Source organism: Nycticebus coucang, chromosome 17 (assembly GCF_027406575.1).
Source record: "Nycticebus coucang isolate mNycCou1 chromosome 17, mNycCou1.pri, whole genome shotgun sequence".
Taxonomy (NCBI): Eukaryota; Metazoa; Chordata; class Mammalia; order Primates; family Lorisidae; genus Nycticebus; species Nycticebus coucang.
The window spans coordinates 87104149-87124041 of NC_069796.1; the positions used below are offsets into that span (position 1 = coordinate 87104149).

The window sequence follows — 19893 nt, forward strand, 5'->3', positions numbered from 1 at the left end:
CTACCTGGGAGACTGAGGCAAGAGAATTGCTTAAGCCCAAGAGTTTGAGGTTGCTGTGAGCTGTGACACCACAGCACTCTACCCAGAGTGACACAGTGAGACTCTATCTCAAAAAAAAAAAAGTAAAGTTCTCTGGCCCCAGACGCATGGGGAAGAAGGTACAGGGCACACCAACCAGAGCACAAAACCCCGAGCACACTGACAACCCTGGCGCATGTTACCTTTTCATTCTTCTTTAAAATGTCAAACCTAAAGAAATCAAGTGGTACATTTAAATCTGATCCACAGCATAGAACAATGGGATCTTGGACTCATATCTGTGGATTCTAATCCCAGCTCCACTATGTTGTCTTGAGAAAATTAAATAAAGTGCCACAAGGGGGAGGCGCCTGTGGCTCAGTGATAGGGCGCCGGCCCCAAATACCGAGGGTGGTGGGTTCAAACCAGCCCCGGCCAAAACTACAACAGAAAAATAGCCGGACATTGTGGTGGGCACCGGTAGTCCCAGCTACCTGAGAGGCTGAGACAAGAGAATTGCCTAAGCCCAAGAGCTGGAGGTTGCTGTGAGCTGCGATGCCATCGCACTCTACCAAAGGCACTAAAGTGAGACTCTGTCTCTAAAATAAATAAAGTACCACAAGGAAGCATTCAATAGGTACCAGGCCCCAGCAGGTACTTTGTTGGTAGCTGATTATCATCAAACAGCAAGTCTTAAAGGTTCTGAAGCCTAGAAATAAAGATAACTACTCCCCTTTTAGGAAGCCTGGCCTGCCTATTTGTCAACAGAGTAAAAGCAAATTCATTAAAAGCAGCAAAAGGGAAAAGGAGTAATTTCTCTCCCAGAAACTGAAGGAGCCAGTCAGATAGGACAGCACTAGAGCAAAAATAGAAACATGAAGGAAGGAATCAAAATGCAGATTCAGAGGTAGTCTCAGCTGCCTTATACATCCTTGAAATACAACCCAGTAAGAAAGGATTATTTAATCACAGTGTCATACCAGTTGACTGTTCATTTTTCTTAGGAGTTAGCACCACACTGTACTATACCAGAACAAAAACGCAGACAAAATCAGAGTTTAATACAAAAGTGAAATAATAAAGGTGCTGCATGTTTCTCTAACCTACAGAGCACAACCTCAGTTCATCCTCTGAAAGAATCTGGGCATCGCCTGTCCAGGCATGAACATGTCTTAAACATTGGATGGCTCACACTTCCCTGCACTCCAAGGCAAGGCCACTGCTGACCATCTCTGGGAAAATCCCTTAAGTCACTATTTTATGAAACAACAGAATTCACAAAAGGAAGAAACAGGTAGATACAAATAAATAAAACCTCAAAAGTTCCACTTTCTTTTTTTAGTCAGAGTCTCACTCTGTCGCCCTGGGTAGAGTGCTGTGATGTCATAGCTCACAGCACCTCCAACTCTTTGGCTCGAGCAATCCTCTTCCTCAGTCTCTGAGTAGCTGGGACTTACAGGGGCCTGCCACAAAGCCCAGCTAATTTTTCGTTTTTTTTTTGTTTTTGAAACAGTCTCACTATGTCACCCTCAGTAGAGTGCTATGGCGTCACAGCTCACAGCAACCTCAAACTCTTGGGCTTAAGCAATTCTCTTGCCTCAGCCTCCCAAGTAGCTGGGACTACAGGCACCCGCCACAATGCCCGGCTAATTTTTTTTTTTTTTTAATTGCAGTTGTCATTGTTGTTTTAGCTGGCCCGGGCTGGGTTCAAACCGGCCAGCCTCAGTGTATGTGGCTGGTGCCGTAACTACTGTGCTATGGGCACGAGCCTAATTTTTCTATTTTTAGTAGAGACGGTCTCACTCTTGCTCAGGCTGGTCTCAAACTCATGAGCTCAAGCAATCCACCTGCCTCAGCCTTCCAGAATGTTAAGATTACAGGTGTGAGCCGCGACACCCAGCAATTCTACATTTTTTAACTGAAAGGAAAATACAGTAGGAAACATTTTTAGCACATAGCTGAGAGATAATCTTTGACAATGTCAAAGGTAATTAGAATGATCAAAACACCATCAACACTCCAACACATGAAAAAAAGCCATAAACATAAGAGGAAATCCTCACATTAAACAGAGATGAGAGCCTCTGACAGGCCCAGCTGAAATGCTGGTTCTGGCATTTACCAGCTGGGGCAACCTCAAATAAGGGGCTTACCAGCCCCTCAAATAAGGGGCTGACCTGAATCAGTTGTCAGGTCCCAGATTTTAATTTAGAGGCTGGTCTGAGGATAAAAGAAGTAAGATTAGGTTCGGCGCCTATAGCTCAAGCAGCTAAGGCGCCAGCCACATACACCAGAGCTGGCAGGTTCAAATCCAGCCCGGGCCTGCCAAAACCAACAGTGACAACTACAACCAAAAAATAGCCGGGCATTGTGGCGGGCACCTGTAGTCCCTGCTACTTGGGAGGCTGAGGTGAGAGAATACCTCCAATGTGCCTCCATACCCTTCAGCCTGGCCCTTCCTGTCTCTCCTATGTAGACCTGGGAAAGGCAAAAATTGAATAGATGGAGGGGCAGGGGGAAGAAAGGTGTAGAAGATGATCAAGGAACAATAACAAATAACCTAGCATGACCAAATGTACAGGGATGGGGCTGTGAGGCAACTTGCTGATGATAAGAGATGGAAGTGAAGGTGGGGTCAACTACAGAGAATCAAGAATCCTAGAAATGGGGGAACAGCTAAGTTTGCCGGGAATAAAAAAAAAAAAAAAAAAATAGTTCAGGCCCAGCTACCTCTTGGCTTATACCTATTTAATTCTCTAGGCCCCATCAACTAAATACTGGAGAGAAGGTTTCTCTATATTTCTTTCTGGCCAAGACAAGTGCTAAATTTGAGTTCAGCTGCTATTATTAAATAACTAAGGCAACAACTTTGAGACTGGCCCTTTGAGAGCTAATGGAAGGAAGCCCCCAGCTCTTTTCTGTTGGCTGAAAAGCATCTGCCTTCAAATACCGTTGCCTGCCCATTTACGGTGTAGAAAGTTTAATTTAGGAATCATGTTATTTTTAATAAAATGCAGATGATTAGATTATGAGATTATGATATAGATAAGAGCAACCCTTTATATTTCTACTGAAAAGAGTAAGTTCTTATAGAGCAAATAGCCCATATAGAGCATATAGCTCCAGCCAGGAGTTGGAGGTTGCTGTGAGCTGTGATGCTACTGCACTCTACCCAGAGCAACAGCTTGAGGCTGTGTCTCAAAAAAAAAAAAAAAAGAAAGAAAAAAGATTTGGTGGAAACACTGGCGAACCAAACACCCAACACACAGCAGGGACCCGACAAATGAATGTGTGTCTCTTCTACTTCCCAAGCACATAAAGAACTACAGTACCTGCAAAAGCTCGATTTAAACGGTTGTAAAAGACCTGAGTTAGCCCAAGAAATTGACACTAATGAAAGCAGGGCATACATAAAAGTCTATCTTTCCTCGTAAGTAAGTGGGCAAACAAAAGCATTCATTCATGTCTACAGAATGGGACGCCACTTAACTGACACTCCTGGATTCATGGCAATCCAAGGTCCCTTTCTCTGAAGTGCCACCAAGATAAAGCACCAGGAAGAAGGAAGCAAGATATGGCAGAGCGTTTGTTCTCCTCTGCCCTGGGGGCAAGCAGTCTACAGCCACTTCAAGAGAGAAAATAAGCAGCAGCAACCTTTGAGGCCTCAACTCAGTCCAACTCCAATTTAAGTTCTTCTTTTCCTTTTTTTTTTTTTTTTTTTGTTTTGAGAGCGTCTCACTTTGTGATGCTTTGTCACACTCGGTAGACAGCGTCACCCTTCCAAGCAGCTGGGACTACAGGTGCCCACCACAACGCCTGGCCATTTTTTGGTTGCAGTTGTCATTGCCATTTTGGCAGACCCAGGCTGGGTTCAAACCTGCCAGCTCTGGTGTATGTGGCTGGTGCCCTAGCCTCTGAGCCACAAGCGCCGAGCCCCAATTTAAGTTCTTTAAAGCTCAAGAACAGAGTGTTAGTCTTCATGAAAATAAACCTAAGCAGGGAAAAGTACTTTTGTTTGCAACACATTCTAAACCAAAAACTCTGCAAGGGCCAAGGCCATCTGTCCTCCAGCCCTTCCACCTGGTGCTACCAATTCCATGAAACCAGAAGCCACACTCCAGGTCACTTGCCTTCTGACAGCCCTGTATGGGGGAAGTTGCACAAATAAGGTGTCGGCTTCTGGACTCTGGAAGCTGGCCAAGAGGCCAGCTGTAGAAGACCTGTCCCACGTTTTTTAAACACACACTAAACCTGAATTCCCTGAGCCAGCACATAAGGCCCTCCCTATCTATTTCTGACTGCCTCCCCAGGCCTGTGCTATTATCCTCATCTCTCTCAGCACACAAGGTATTCTCCCCAGCTAGCAAGACTGGACTCCAGGACTCCAGCAGTGTGTGACACAAGGAGACACTCAACTAGTGCTTTAAAAGGCTACCTCCTCTCCCAGGAAGCCCCAAGGCTCCTTTTGGTCACCGCCCCGCCTAAAACAACTCTATTTTACAACTGCGCTCGTGGATTCTATGCTTCAGCCAGGCACAGTTCTAATAGTTTTTGGATACCACTGCCTGGTCAAATGCCTGGCATGGATTAGGGATTCAAAAATCTACTTGCTAAATTAATTATTACTGACAACTTAAGTTCTTAAGTAGGCAGGTTTTAGAGACATCCCATTCAAGAAACATCTGCTGAGAGCTAGGTTACAATGAAACGTGGTGAGGAATGAAGGTACAAGGAAGAAAACCCCCACCATCCCATTCCTGGCAGTGTCTGCAGACAAAAGACATTGCAACTAAGCAGTGGCCTTCCTACATATTCCATGAAGTAACAGACAAGACGGAGAGGAACACTGTCGACACTTGATGGGTCAGGGAAGTGAAAATTCCTAACTCTCCATTTGTTTTCTGAAGTCCAAATCCAAACGTCCAAGTGATACCATCTCCTTGCAGTGGTGACTGCAGTATGCATCCTCAGACGCTGGGCCAGAGCACAGCCAGCAGCTAACCTGATATGCTACCATGGGAGGGTGACGATGAGTCATCACTTTCTGGACATGAGGAAAAACATGCAAAATGCAAAGTATGGATAAGAGGAAGATCACTTTTATTCCATACAAGACCATCAGAATCTTTTTTTTTTTTTTTTTTGACAGAGCCTCACTATGTCGCCCTCCTAGATTGCCATGGAGTCACAGCTCACAGCAACTTGGGCTAAGCGATTCTCTCGCCTCAGCCTCCCAAGTAGCTGGGACTACAGGCACCTGCCACAATGCCCGGCTATTTTTTTGTTCTAATTGTCACTGTTGTTTGGCAGGCCCAGGCTGGATTCGAACCCACCAGCTCCAGTATATGTGGTTGGTGCCCTAGCAGCTGAGCTACAGGCGCTGAGCCAGAATCTTACTTACCTGTCACAACTCTGAGTTCCACAGCAAGCAAAGAGGATAACTGCCCTGAGGGAGTCAAAGAACAGTTACTCTACCGAGGCCACATTTTAAGTTCAATATAGTCAGAAAGTGGACAGCTGCTCTGCTGGCAATTATGGAGGAGACCTTGGAAACAATTCCATCTAGAAGCAACAGTTCAATTTTCTCCTCCTTAGGATAAGACAGAGGAGCAGGTCTTAATCAAAGTCTTCGTAAATAAAACAGTTTATGAAGCCAAACAAATGAGTTAGTTATGCTCCTACGGGCGGGGGGGGGGGGGTGTCTACTGATTAGCGGCTTCAAGAAGTCATGCAGCCATCTGTGCAGAGGCCCTCTCTTCCTGTGGATCCCAGTCTGGGTTCCTCTCCAGTGTTTCAGAGGACAGCTTCCTCCTCAAAGCCCACTAGCAAGTGGGCACTGCTGCTCTCTCTGATCCTGAAAGGCTGGTATACTCACCTTTGCTACCATGCCTGCCATCAACCCACTTCTTCCACTGCATTCTAGATTTTTTTTTTTTTTGTAGAGACGGAGTCTCACTGTACCGCCCTCGGGTAGAGTGCCGTGGCATCACACAGCTCACAGCAACCTCTAACTCTTGGGCTTACGTGATTCTCTTGCCTCAGCCTCCTAGGCAGCTGGGACTACAGGCACCCGCCACAACGCCCGGCTATTTTTTTGTGGTTGTTGCAGTTTGGCCGGGGCTGGGTTTGAACCCGCCACTCTCGGCATATGGGGCCGGCACCCTACTCACTGAGCCACAGGCGCCGCCCTCCAGATTGTTATTCTTTGTCCTTTTTTTTTGCAGAGACAAGAGTCCCACTTTATCGCCCTCGGTAGTGCCATAGCGTCACAGCTCACAGCAACCTCTAACTCCGGGCCTTAGGTGATTCTCTTGCCTCAGTCTCCCTAGTAGCTGTGACTATAGGCACACACCACAATGCCCGGCTATTTTTTGTTGCAGTTTGGCCGGGGCTGGGCTGGAAACCGCCACCCTCGGTATATAGGGCTAGCACCCTACCCACTGAACCACAGGTGCCACCCTCTAGATTTTTATTCTTAAGGGTCAGGCATGTACAGCTCATTTCTACTCAGCATGGCCTGGGGACATATTTGTCACAGAGCCAAAGTTTCAAGAGGACAGGATCAGGCCTGTAACATGTGACAGAATGAGGGCCGGGCATAGTGTCTCATACCTATAATCCTAGCACTCTGAGAGACCAAGGCAGGTGGAATGCCTGAGCTCACAAGTTCAAGACCAGTATGAGCCACAGTGAGACTTCATTTCTAAAAACAGCCGGGCATTGTGGCAGGTGCCTGTAGTCCCAGCTATTTGGGAGGCTGAGGCAAGAGAATCGTGCAAGCCCCAAAGTTTGAGGTTGCTATGAGCTGTGATGCCACAGCATTCTACCAAGGGTGACAAAGCGAGACTCTGTCTCAAAAAAAAAAAAAAAAAAAACAAACCTGGGGCAGCGCCTGTGGCTCAAAGGAGTAGGATGCTGGTCCCATATTCTGGAGGTGGCGGGTTCAAACCCAGCCCCGGCCTGCAAAAAAAAAAAAAAAAAAACTGGGCAGCACCTGTGGCTCAGTGAGTAGGGCGTTGGCCCCATATACCAAGGGTGGCAGTTTCAAACCCCAGCCGAACTGCAACAAAATAATAGCTGGGCATTGTTGCAGGTGCCTGTAGTCCCAGCTACTCAGGAGGCTGAGGCAAGAGAACTGCCTAAGCCCAGGAACTGGAGGTTGCTGTGAGCTATGTGATGCCACTGCACTCTACAGAGGGCGATAAAGTGAGACTCTGTCTCTACCCCAAAAAAAAAAAAAAAAAAAAAAAAGTGACAACACCAAAACACCTTCATCCAACTGCAATTTAATGAGTAACAGGCACTGTTCTAAACTCTAAATACACCGTTCTGGTTTATAGCCCCTCAACAACCCTATAACCTAGATATTATTGCCCAGAGGAGGGAACTGAGGCTTGTGGCTTGCCCAAGGTCTCTGCTTCTATGTGGCAGTGTTGGGCTCAAACCCATCTGTGATTCCAAGTCCTTTAGTAAGCTCTGGTGCTTACAAAGGCCTATCGCAGACATTAGGCACCCCTTCTAATCCTCCCTGTGAAACAGCCAACTATATTCTACCATTTTACAGATAGGAATGCCAAAACTGGGCTGAGCAGGATATACCAACCTGTCCAAGGTCTCACAGGTAGGACCCACCTAAGTCTTCTTCCTCCAACACCCACATCCTTCTCCATCAGACTTCTCAGAGGTCCTCCATGTTTCCCAGGGAGAATTCTGCTGACATTAACATCCTCTTCACAAGAGTGGTTGCTCTACTAGGCCTTCACCTCAGCCCTGAAGGACAGGACTGGTCAAGACAAACAGCCCAGTCAAGCCTCTGAAATAAGGCTCTAACATCAAGGAAAGTCCACTGATCTTTGTGGCATCTCTTATATGAATTTGCCAACTTTATAGAAGGCTCCACAAGCACCAACCACTGTCCTCTTTCTCTTTTCTTTAATGTCCTTCAGGTTCACAATTTCTCCTTTTTTTTTTTTTTTTTTTTTTTGAGACAGAGCCTCAAGCTATCGCCCTGGGTAGAGTGCTGTAGCATCACAGCTCACAGCAACCTCCAACTCCTGGGCTTAAGCAATTCTCCTGCCTCCACCTCCCAAGTAGCTGGGACTACAGGTACCCACCACAACGCCCAGCTACTTTTTCTTTTTTTTTTTTTTTGGTTGCAGCCATCATTGTCGTCGGGCCCAGGCTGGATTCAAACCCACCAGCTCAGATGTATGTGGCTGGCGCCTTAGCCAATTTGAGCCACAGGCGCTGAGCCTCTCTTTTTTTTTTTTTTTTTTTTTAAAGACAGAATCTCACTCTGTTGCCCTTGGTAAAGTGCCGTGGCATCACAGCTCACAAAAACCTTCAGCTCGGGTGGCGCCTGTGGCTCAGTCGGTAAGGCGCCGGCCCCATATACCGAGGGTGGCGGGTTCAAACCCGGCCCCGGCCAAACTGCAACCAAAAAATAGCCGGGCGTTGTGGCAGGCGCCTGTAGTCCCAGCTACTCGGGAGGCTGAGGCAAGAGAATCGCCTAAGCCCAGGAGCTGGAGGTTGCTGTGAGCTGTGTGAGGCCACGGCACTCTACCCGAGGGCCATAAAGTGAGACTCTGTCTCTACAAAAAAAAAAAAAAAAAAAAAAAAACCTTCAGCTCTTGGGCTTAGGCAATTCTCTTGCCTCAGCCTCCCAAGTAGCTGGGACCACAGGCACTCGCCACAATACCTGGCTATTTTTTGTTGCAGTTTGGCCAGGGGAGGGTTTGAATCCGCCACCCTCAGTATATGGGACCTGCGCCCTACTCACTGAGCCACAGGCACCACCCACACTCTTTCTCCTTTTTAATTCAAGACCTGGCTTAAGCAGAAAAGGACGAGGACATTTCTAGATCTTGGTATCTTGGCATTAAAAATAAACACAGAGGGGCGGCGCCTGTGGCTCAGTCGGTAAGGCACCGGCCCCATATACCAGGGGTGGTGGGTTCAAACCCGGCCCCGACCAAACTGCAACCAAAAAAAATAAAAAAAATAAACACAGAACATGAGCAGCTGCCTGTGCTCACCGAGTGCACCTGACATGTAGGGCAGCGTGCTGCCACTATGTGACCTCCCTATCCACGAAAAGAGCTTAGCATATCATTACCATCTCACGGACAAGAAGACGGAGGCCTAAAGGGGTATGTATAATACAGAGGCTGTGCTGGGCTAACCTGAGTCTGACTCTAAAGTGCTTATTCTTTCCACTGCTGTAATACATGCTGCCTAAAATAATGGATTAATTTTAATGCATTATGTAGAAGGAAAGGTCAATTATAAAAATATTTTGGCTTTTTCTTTCTTTTTTTTTTTTTTTTGAGATAGAGTCTCACTATGTTGCCCTCAGTAGAGTGCCTTAGTGTCACAGCTCACAGCAACCTCAAACTCTTGGGTTTAAGCGATTCTCTTGCCTCAGCCTCCCAAGTAGCTGGGACTACAGGCGCCCGCCACAACACCCGGCTATTTTGTTGTTGTTGTTGCAGCTGTCATCACTGTTTTAGCTGGCCCAGGCCGGGTTCGAACCCACCAGCCTCAGTGCATGTGGCCAGAGCCCTACCCACTGAGCTACGGATGCTGCCCAGTAGTTTGGTTTTTCAATGGATTATTCTTTAGGATAAAAATAATCCTAAAAAGTGTTTCTAGAATCTTTCTTTTTTTTTTTTGTGGTTTTTGGCCGTGGCTGGGTTTGAACCCGCCACCTCCAGCATATGGGACTGGCGCCCTACTCCTTGAGCCACAGGCACCGCCCTTGTTTCTAGAATCTTAATACACCTCTGGAAAGCTAATGGCAACTTCCAGGTGCCTAAAACTTAACACAATGATGTTTAAAAAAGTTTCGGGGCTCGGCGCCTGTGGCTCAAGCAGCTAAGGCGCCAGCCACATACAGCTGAGCTGGCAGGTTCAAATCCAGGGTGTTGGATTGTTGACAACAATGACGGCTGCAACCGAAAAATAGCCGGGCATTGTAGTAGGCACCTGTAGTCCCAGCTGCTTGGGAGCCTGAGGCAGGAGAATTGCTTCAGCCCAGGAGTTTAAGGTTGCTGTGAGCTGTGATGCCACAGCACTCTACCCAGGGCGACGGCTTGTGGCTCTGTCTCAAAAAAAAAAAAAAAAAAAGAAAATTTTGGTGCATAAATGTTTGAGCAAACCAGGCAGAAACTGGGGTTACTGTTGAGAGTCTCCAAAGGCTCCTCCACAATTTTAAGGAAAAGACATTTAACTTACACTGGCCACTGGTGATTATGTTTAAAAGGCATAGGTGGGCGGCGCCTGTGGCTCAGTGAGTAGGGCGCCGGCCCCATATGCCGAGGGTGGCGGGTTCGGACCAAGCCCCGGCCAAACTGCAACAGAAAAATAGCCGGGCGTTGTGGTGCACGCCTGTAGTCCCAGCTGCTCGGGAGGCTGAGGCAAGAGAATCGCGTAAGCCCAAGAGTTAGAGGTTGCTGTGAGCCGTGTGACACCACGGCACTCTACCCGAGGGCGGTACAGTGAGACTCTGTCTCTACAAAAAAAAAAAAAAAAAAGGCATAGGTGGAACATCTTAAATTAAGGACTTTAATGGGGAGGGGGGGCGCAGAGTCTCACTATGTCACTCTTGGTAGAGTGCTGTAGAATCACAGCTCACAGCAACCTCAAACTCTAAGGCTTTAGCAATTTTCTTGCCTTGGCCTCCCAAATAGCTGGGACTACAGGCGCCCGCCACAACACCTGGCTATTTTTTGTTGCAGTTGTCATTGGTGTTTTAGCTGGCCCAGGCCAAGTTCAAACCCGCCAGCCTCAGCATATGTGGCTGGTGCCATAACCACTGGGCTACTGGCGGCAAGCCATTAAATTAAGGACTTTTAATGAAAAATGTTTCAGATACACTTAGTAATTCACCCAAACTAATTTTCACTAATAACCTGTGAAGTGAATGAAAGGCAACTCATAAAAGAAAAGAAAAAAAAGAAAGAAAGAAAGGCAACTCATAGGTTAGGAAGATGTTCAGACCACTTAAAGCCAATATAATTCATAAACTTAATTATTAATAAGAGAAATTAAACAAAGCATGGTGATTCACGCTTATAATCCCAGCACTTTGGGAAGCCAAGGAAAGAAGATTGACTGAGACCAGGAGTTTCAGACCAACCTGGGCAACCCTGTTACGAAAAATTTAAAAATTAACTGTGTGCATGGTACCTGCCTATAATCCCAGCTACTCATAAGGCTGAGGCAGGAGGATCACTTGAGCCCAAGAGTTTGAGGTTTGAGTTTTAATAACTTCTGGTTATTGCACCACTGCACATCAGACTAGGGGACAAAATAAAACCCACTCTCTAAAAAAAAAAAAAAAGGAGAAATAATTTGCTGAGCATTTACCACGTGCCAATGTGCTAGCTGTCATCACATGATTTAATCACCACAAGCCTGCCAAGGACTCTGAAGAAACTATGAGATTCAGAGAGTAAATTACCCAAGGTCATACAGCAACAGAAATCGGATTCAAAGCTCATACACAGCCTGCTGAAGTACCTAAGAATACAGACCCTAAACTCTGTGAAAATCTATAAGCTGAACACTTAACAGTTTGTTTTTTTCTTTTGAGACAGAGCCTCAAACTGTCACCCTGGGTAGAGTGCCGTGGTGTCACAGCTCACAGCAACCTCAAACTCTTGGGCTCAACTGATTCTCTTGCCTCAGCTTCCCAAGTAGCTGACACTATAGGCACCCGCCACAATACCCAACTATTTTCAGAGACGAGGTCTTGCTCTGGCTCAGGCTGGTCTGGAACTCCTAAGATCAGGCAATCTACCCGCCTCGGCCTCCCAAGTGCTAGAATTACAGGCGTGCCGCTGCGCCCAGCCCCTGGACTAGTTTCTTACCTTCTCTGTGTCTCAGTTTTCTTGTAGTAAAATGAGGATAATAACAGACCCCCCCTCATTAGGCAATTGATAAAATTCAGGGAAAAAATCCACATAAACCCTTTAAAATCATGCTTGGCACAAGTTAAGCTGGTGTTATTCTTTTCTGGGCACCAGACAGGGCCAGCCAACTCAGCCCCACTATTTTTGCAGCCTATTTGCATACGTAAACCCAGACACATCCAATATGTGTGTCTACGAAACCATACAGCTTTTTCCTGTAGCTAACATCTATCCTCACACCTGCTGCGTGAATAGGTTTCGAATTCCCTATCTATAAATGAAGCAAAGCTGATCCACCCCCTAAGGGCCTTCCAGCTAGATAATGAAGAATTCTAAACAACTCTGGCCCAAGATACTTTCTTTGTATCTAGCTCTTAAAAAAATGTTAACAGGCAATACATATTCATTTTCCTAAAATCCTCTTGTATTCTCTGCATATTAAATGCCTATATTGGGGGCTGAGCAAGGTGGCTCATGCTTACAAAGCAGGAGGATCATTTGAGGTTAGGAGTTCGAGACCAGTCTGAACAAGTGTGAAACCCCTATTTCTACAAAAAAAAAAAAAAACAGAAAAATTAGCCAAGCATGGTGGCCCATGCGTGTAATCCTGGTACTCCAGAGGCAGAGGCAGAAGGATCACTTGAGGCCAGCAGTTTGAGGCTGCGGCGAGCTATGACAATGCCACTAAACTTAAACTCCAGCCAGGGTAACAGCACAAGACTCTGCCTCAAAAAAAAAAAAAAAAAAAAAAAGGAAAAAAAAAATCTATGGCTCGGCACCTGTAGCTTGGTGGTTAGGGCGCCGGCCACATACACCAAGGCAGGTGGGTTCTAACCCAGCCCAGGCCTGCTAAACAACAACTGCAATAAAATAAAAAATAAAAAAAAGTAGCTGGGCACCTGCAGTCCCGCTACTTGGGAGGCTAAGGCAACAGAATGGCTTAAGCCGAAGAGTTTGAGGTTGCTGTGAACTGTGATGAAGCCACGGCACTCTACCGAGGGCAACATAATGAAACTCTATCTCAAAAAAAAGAAAAAAACAAGTCAACATTGACAACAAATCTCCAAAGTCTCAAAGACTCCCCAAGCACCCATAACATGCTAGGCGAGCATCCCTTGTGCTGAGGCTGAGGACATAAAGGTCAGAAGCTCTGACCAATGGCGGAGAGACTCAAGCAAACTGCTCTGATTAGCCATGTCTTAACTTTTACAAAGGCCTTCTACAGTGTGCCAGCAAAGGAATCAACCCTTGTTAAAGGAGGGAAAGTAGAGGCATGACACATAGGAATTTGGGCGGCGCCTGTGGCTCAGTCGGTAAGGCGCCGGCCCCATATACCGAGGGTGGCAGGTTCAAACCCGGCCCTGGCCAAACTGCAACCAAAAAATAGCCGGGCGTTGTGGCGGGCGCCTGTAGTCCCAGCTACTCGGGAGGCTGAGGCAAGAGAATCGCTTAAGCCCAGGAGTTGGAGGTTGCTGTGAGCTGTGTGAGGCCACGGCACTCTACCGAGGGCCATAAAGTGAGACTCTGTCTCTACAAAAAAAAAAAAGAAAAAAAAAGAAAGATAGGAATTTACCCACTGGACAGGGGAGTGGGGCAGAAAGAGGGTGCCCAATGAACTGCAGGAGCTAAAGGGACACCAGCAGATTATAGGTGAGGCAGCACCAAAGCTGGATGGGGATAGGGGGAGCCTGAAAACCAATTGTGAAAACTCAGTTGTTCAAACACAAATCAAGCCCAGCTCAGTGCAAAGTGCTAAGCAGGGACAACCAAGGAATACTGGGACTGTGGAGGACATCAAGTCTGGCCACACCCATCCTGGCCCAGTGACCTGCCTCAGTTTGAATTCACATTTCTCTCTCTCCATCTGAGTGGCTCCATATCAGTTACTTTATCTCAGTCACTCTCATCTCCCTTACTGTTTCTCAAAATGTGTGTACACCCAATGACCCTCAGCTAAATCAGGTTGTCATTAAGGGTAGGGATGTCATCAGGATTGTGAAGCCCATAATCTCAAGAATTCAAACAGACACAACCAAGACATGCCTGTAGTTCCAGCTACTTGAGAGGCTGAGGCAAAAAAATCGCTTAAGCCCAAGAGTTTCAGGTAGCTGTGAGCTGTGACGCCACAGCACTTTGCTGAGGGTGACAGAGTGAGACTCTGTCTCAAAAAAAAAAGAATAAAACCTAAGCCAGCAGTAAGACACCTGGTAGGTGGGCATGGGGGTTGGGGGGGCACTCAGGTGGGACAGGCGATAAGAGGTCTCCCAGAAGCCATACTCAAACTTGAAATATGGGTCAGTACTGGCCAGATAAACTGGGCAACAGGAAGTGTTCCATTAATGCTGTCAGGACTAGCTGAGTCCTGGAAAAGCAACTACCAGTATTCAGCAGGCAAGCCCATCCTCTACAAAAGCCAGCCAAGTCAACCAGCAGATGCTAACATGATAGCAGATAGCAGGATGAGTAGTCAGGTCCCAAGACACCACCACAACTACGTTTCTCAGCTAGCCTCTGTACATAAAATAATCAAGTTGATGTCTCAGCACCTCCAATAGTGGCAAAATGCACTTGGTGCACATAGAATCTTCCAAAGCAAAGCTTCCAACTCCACACTGGAGAAAACGGTGTCCTAGGCAACTTTAAGACAGAAATGGTTTCACCAGCCTAGTCAGGGTCCTTAACTAAAATGCCTACTGCGGGCGGCGCCTGTGGCTCAGTGGGTAAGGTGCCGGCCCCATATGCCAAGGGTAGCAGGTTCGAACCCGGCCCCAGCCAAATTGCAACAAAAATATTGCCGGGCGTTCTGGCGGCGCCTGTAGTCCAGCTACTCGGGAGGCTGAGGCAAGAGAATCGCCTAAGGCCAGGAGTTGGAGGTTGCTGTGAGCTGTGACACCATGGCACTCCACCGAAGGCAATAAAGTGTGACTCTTGTCTCTAAATAAATAAATAAATAAATAAAATGCCTAGTGCCCGGGCCTCACCAATCTGGAGTCCGCAGGGCGAGTCCTACAGCCTCCTACTGGCCATCCTCACGGCCGCACCTCTCAGAATAGACACAGGCCCACCCAATGCAGAGGGCTCCGAGGCGGAGCCAGGTCCCTGGCCCTGGGACAGGAGGTCTAAGTAGTACGGGGAGTCCAAGGAGGACAGCGCTCCAAAGTCTAAAATGGAAAAGGGCCCGTGGCCCCGGAACGAGGGGTCCGAGGAGGACGGGGTTACAGGGCTCCGAGACGGAAGGGGTATACCCGGGCCGGAGCCCGGAAGAGGGGGCCCGCGGAAGACGAGGCTGGAAGGGCTGGAAACGACACGAGGACCCCGGGGCCGGGGCTCTGAGGCCGCGGGGGTTCCTCTCCGGCCGGGGGCGCCGCGCGCGCCGGGCGCACAGCAGCCTGCCGTCTGAGGGGAAAAACTTTTCCTCAAGTTCCGAAAAGGAGCGTGTCCCAGCGCGCGTCTCCCCGAGTGCCGCCCCCCGTCCCGGAGGTCACCAGACGGCCCCCCGGAAGCCACCCAAGCGCCGTCCTCGCACGGAGAAAACCGCGGCAGCGCGGCTGGGGGCGCCAGGCAAGACGCGCACCCTGCGGCCCGCTCCCCTCGGGCCGCCTCCGCGCTCCGGCCAGCGCTGCAGCAGGTGGCAGCGGCCCCGCGCGCCCCGTCCCACCCTCGCATCTCCAGCCCGGCCCCCCTCAGGAGGCCCTCAGTACCGGAGTTAGTGCGGCTCCGACGCCATCCCCCTGACCCGCGGGCCCGCAGCCCAGGCCCTGCGGGACCCGCAACTTGCGCGGCTAGGACGCCAGGCGCGCGGCAGACGGCGGGTCAGACCAGCAGGTGCGCGTTAGCCGCCCGCGGCGAACAGCGGCGCGCCTTCGCCACGCCACGCCACGCCCCTGCCACGCCCCACGCACTCTTGCCACGCCCCTTACGGGCACGTCACTCTTCCGCCCGGGCGACCGCCCCCCGCCGCGCCTAGCGATAGACTTTCATCAGTCCGCCCCTCCTCCTGGCCGCCTGCGGTGGGCCTCTAGGGCGGTGTTCTCGTCCTTTTTCTCTACCGAGAGCCAACCAGAGCTTTGAGGGGCCCCTCAGGAGGTCTTTATGCTCTCAGAGCCCCCGCGGACATCCGACAGGGGCCTCCTAACCTGGTCGGCTCCACTCACGGCCATCTTGGAAGTGGGAAGCGGCCGGGAGGGAGAAGGGGCACGAGCGGGCATGGACCAGGCGTGGGGAGCCGAGCGGCGGATCTCATCGATGGGGCGCTCCTGCCCGACAAGGTGTGTTGGAGGGATGAGCCGGGTCCCAACCCAGCCGGAGTGGGGAGGTCTGCGTGAGACATGAGCTGAGGCCCGGGGTAGGTGGCTTCAGAACGGCTCTGTGGCGTCCCTGGCCTGGCCTTACTCCGTTAGTCTGTAAAATGGGCTTTTCTGAACGCTCTCTTTTAGGGCACTTTTACGCAGCGCCTGGGGCTGTAGTTCCCACACAAGTCTGCACTTGGTATAGTTTGGGGAATCTTTTAGAATTCTAAAGCCCAAGCAGCGCCCCTAGAATTAAAATCTCCAGAAACAAGGGTCTATGATCAAAGCCGTTTTAAGCAGCAGAAAATGGACTCAGTGATGAAAACCTCTGCCCAAGATCCCTTGATGGGTCAGTAGCTGAGGAGAGTGGAAGCCGGATGATCTGCCCCAGACCTCCTTCCGTGCCTATACCTGGAGTTGATGCAAGGCCCCGTATGATAGTGTGTAAGAAGCTCTTGTTAACAGCTAATTGATCCTCATCCCCCTTCTAAAGTTAGCTTTGTGAACTAAACCTGGCTTATCTTATTTACTACTATTTTCCCTGGGCCTAGGACTGTTGGATTATCATTACATTCTGGTCAAGAGGGAAAGACTCCAGTAGCTGGGAGCCACAAAGCCTGAATTTACACTAGGCTTTGGATCCTACTAACCAGGAGCCCTGAGGGTTGTCAAAAGCAGAGGAAACCCAAGAGAAACTAACAGCAGCTGAATCTAAAGGAGGTCTTGAACTAGCACAGTGGTCAGGAACCAAAGGGGTAAAGAAGTCACCTGGAAGCTGAATAGAAGATTCATTTGTCTGGGTTACAGACATGAGACATGGGCAAAAAAATCCCTAACCTTTGTCTCCTCCCTAGTGCATAGCTCTAAAATCTCTTAGCACCTATTAGCTATGATGGCAGGAGGGTGAGAATTTTTTAAGTCTCTTGAAAGTGGCTTGGCCCCTGTAGCTCACCGGCTACAGCACCAGCCACATACACTGGAGCTGGCAGGTTCAAATCTGGCCCCAGCCTGCCATACAACTGACAACTACAACCCCCCCCCCAAAAAAAAAAGTAGCTGGGCATTGTGGCGGGTGCCTGTAGTCCCAGCTACTTGGGAGGCTGAGGCAAGAGAATCGCTTAAGCCCAAGAATTTGAGGTTGCTGTGAGCTGTGACATCACAGCACTCTACCCAGGGCAACATAGTGAGACTCTGTCTCAAAAAAGTCTCTTGAGGGGCAGCGCCTGTAGCTCAAAGGAGTAGGGCACTGGCACCATATGCTGGAGGTGGTGGGTTCAAACCCAGCCCTGGCCAAAAACTACAAAAAAAAAAAAAAAAAGTCTCTTGAATGAAAACTATTAATATTCATGGTGTTTTGTGTATAATACAAGTTTTATAAATGCTTACGGTTCTGGGTTTTTTGTTTGTTTGTTTTGGGGGGCATTTTTTTTTTTTTTTTGTAGAGACAGAGTTTCACTTTATGGCCCTCGGTAGAGTGCCGTGGCCTCACACAGCTCACAGCAACCTCCAACTCCTGGGCTTAAGCGATTCTCTTGCCTCAACCTCCCAAGTAGCTGGGACTACAGGCGCCCACCACAACGCCCGGCTAAGGGGGGGCATTTTTTTTTTTTTTTAAACAGAGTCTGTCTGTGTTGCCCTGGGTAGAGTGCTATGGTGTCATAGCACACAGCAACCATCCTCTTGCCTCGGCCTCCCAAGTAGCTGAGACTACAAGCGCCCGCCACAATGCCTGGCTACTTTCAGAGATGGGGTCTCGCTCTGGCTCAGGCTGGTCTCAAACTCGTGAGCTCAAGCAATCCACTCACCTCACCCTTCCAGAGTGCTAGGATTACAGACATGAGCCACCGCAGTCAGCCATCTGGTGTTTTTAAGTAAAAATAATACCAGGTCTCTCTCCTTCAAGCCCCTTGTTCTCCCTAGCTTGCTTTAAGTAGCATTAACAGGAAAGCACAGATTTCCTTCAGTCCTAACTTAATTAGCAATTTAGTACAAGTGTTTTCAGCTTTCCAAATCCCTTCCAGTTCTAAGTCTTAAGTTTTTAAAACCCTACAATGACAAGGAACCATTGTTCTGTATCAAGAACCAAAATTTGTGATCCCCCCACTCATACTTGGTGTCCTCTGCCTGCCGTTTCCTCACCCTTGCCACCCAGCTGCCCTGGATCCCCCTCTCCCTGGAGCCAGTCATCACCTACATCCACAGTGCGATCTGAACCATGTCTTACCTTTTGTCATCACCCAGAAGTGTTCTACATAAATCTTCATTGCAACTCGAGCCTGACAAGAATAAAAACAGTGAACAGGATTTAGTGGTGTGGCTGTGTGCAATTACGTCACTTCTTAGAACCTCAGCGCCTCTCTCACCCCCGTCTCTGATGCCGATGACCTGCAGGTCCTTCAGGTAGAGCCCCACCTCCTTGCCTAGCAGAATCCATTTCCATCCCCCCATGCAGACTCTACCTGGGGCTCCCAGAAGGATTTTTTTTTTTGAAAAAGAATCTTACTTTGTCACACTCAGTAAAGTGCCACGGCATCAAGGGTCACAGCCACTGGTCTCAAGCAATCCTCTTGCCTTAGCCTCCCAAGTAGCTGAAACTACAGGCGCCTGCCACAACACCTAGCTAGTTTGTTTTTGTTTTTTTGTTTTTTGAGATAGACCCTCAAGCTGTCACCCTGGGTAGAGTGCCGTGGCATCACAGCTCACAACAACCTCCAACTCCTGGGCTTAAGCAATTCTCTTGCCTTAGCCTCCCAAGTAGCTGGGACTACAGGCACTCAATACAATGCCCGGCTATTTTTTGGTTGTAGTTGTTTTGGCAGACCTGGGCTGGATTCAAACCTGCCAGCTCTGGTGTATGTGGCTGGCGCATTAGCCACTTGAGCTACAGTCACTGAGCCAACCCAGCTAGTTTTTTAAAAAGACAGGGGTGGGCGGGGGCGTGTATTCCTCTTACTCAGGCTGCTCTATAACTCCTGAGCTCAGGCAATCCACCTGCCTGGGCCTTCCAGAGTACTAGGATTACAGGCATGAGCCATGGTGCCCAGCCTCCAGAAGGATGCTTATCTCCAGCAAAGCTGTTGCTTGATGTAGGCAAGAACCAGGCCTCTTAGCTCCCTCTCCTCGGTTTCAGGCACAGGACCAGCTATTGTAGCCCCCAGGCCAACTGACAACTCCTCAGGTATCCAGAAAACTGTCCCTGCTCCTCCCAACAGTCCCCATCTCTACAAGGCACATAGCACTTCCTGGCTTGCCGTGAGGATTAAACAAGTCAAAGTTAGAAGTGACATAAACATGGCAGCACCCATAGCTCAGTGAGTAAGGCACCAGCCACATACACCGAAGCTGGCAGGTTCAAACCCAGTCTGAGCCAGCCAACTGCAACACAAAAATAGCCGGGCATTGTGGCGGGTGCCTGTAGTCCCAGCTACTTGGGAGGCTGAGGCAAGAGAATCGCTTAAGCCCAAGAATTTGAGGTTGCTGTGAGGCTGTGACACCATGGCACTTTACAGAGGGCGACAGCTTGAGACACTGTCTCAATAAAAGAAGTGACATAAATGTAAAAATAAACTGGCTTTGTGAGTTCCTAGCATGTTTGGAGAGTTCTTGACACACACCTCCCAGTAATACAACATAGAGAAAGTGTGTCGGAAGGAAAGACCCTGGGGCTCCTTAGA

General features: G+C 48.8%; 1 protein-coding gene across 2 annotated transcripts in view; it reads right to left on the bottom strand.

Moving 5' to 3' along the window:
• The window catches only part of TBC1D14 (TBC1 domain family member 14), a 156696-nt gene extending 140905 nt beyond the window's left edge, over positions 1 to 15791 (bottom strand). Inside the window, exon 1 of one of the 2 annotated variants that reach the window (XM_053567480.1) lies at positions 15632 to 15789. The gene's annotated coding sequence lies outside the window, so the exon portion shown is untranslated. Of the gene's footprint in view, positions 1 to 15631 lie in introns of both variants that reach the window. The other variant, XM_053567481.1, reaches the window with a different exon arrangement.
• Between the last annotated feature and the right edge of the window lie 4102 nt (positions 15792 to 19893).